Genomic DNA, 716 nt, shown 5'->3' with positions numbered 1-716 from the left:
TTCCCCTCTGGCCTCTCTGCTCCCAGCTTCTTCCAACTACCCAGGGGCAGAGTTTTGGGGTCAATGCTAGACTCGCATCCTTAAAGGGCCAGGAGCCTCATGCCAGCCGCCCGAGTAAGGGGTGCTTCATGTCCGTGTCAAATCATCTCTTACCCTTTGGAGCTGACCAGCAGGACTTGATGAGAACACCAGGCTGCTCAGGGAAGCCTCAGTCAGGCTTGGAGCTCTACCACGAGGGGCTGAACTCCAACTGCGGGCCGGTCCTGCCACCTGCCTCTAAAATCTCCCTGTCTTCCAGCATGCGTGCTCTGCCTCCTCCTCCAGGAAGCAGCTTTACTCTCCCCCACACTGGAATCCTATGTGGGCACATCCGATGGCCAAAGGACATGAGTATTGCCTTCTTCACCAGAGAGATGGACTCATAGCGAGAGAATTTCCCCCAGACACAAAGGCTATTTAGATGGTGGGCAGCGCATTGTGCGACCTATGCCCACTAGATGGCCTCACAGTACTTCTGATCCCTAGGACTCCGGTCTGTCCAGGTGAGCAACAGGGCCAGGGCACTGGCCTGGGCCTTCCTGAGGACCTCGCCCTCTGCCTTCTCTCTCCCGGTCCCAGCCCCTCTAGACATGCGAGGCAGCCAGAGGATGGGTGTTGTGGAGCCTGGTAGAAGTTAGAGTCTGTCTGTCCTTGCTGAGGAGGTTGGGGGGTCATGA

Source organism: Rousettus aegyptiacus, unplaced genomic scaffold (assembly GCF_014176215.1).
Source record: "Rousettus aegyptiacus isolate mRouAeg1 unplaced genomic scaffold, mRouAeg1.p scaffold_m13_p_8, whole genome shotgun sequence".
NCBI classification, from domain to species: domain Eukaryota; kingdom Metazoa; phylum Chordata; class Mammalia; order Chiroptera; family Pteropodidae; genus Rousettus; species Rousettus aegyptiacus.
Note: the sequence above shows the minus strand (reverse complement) of the source record.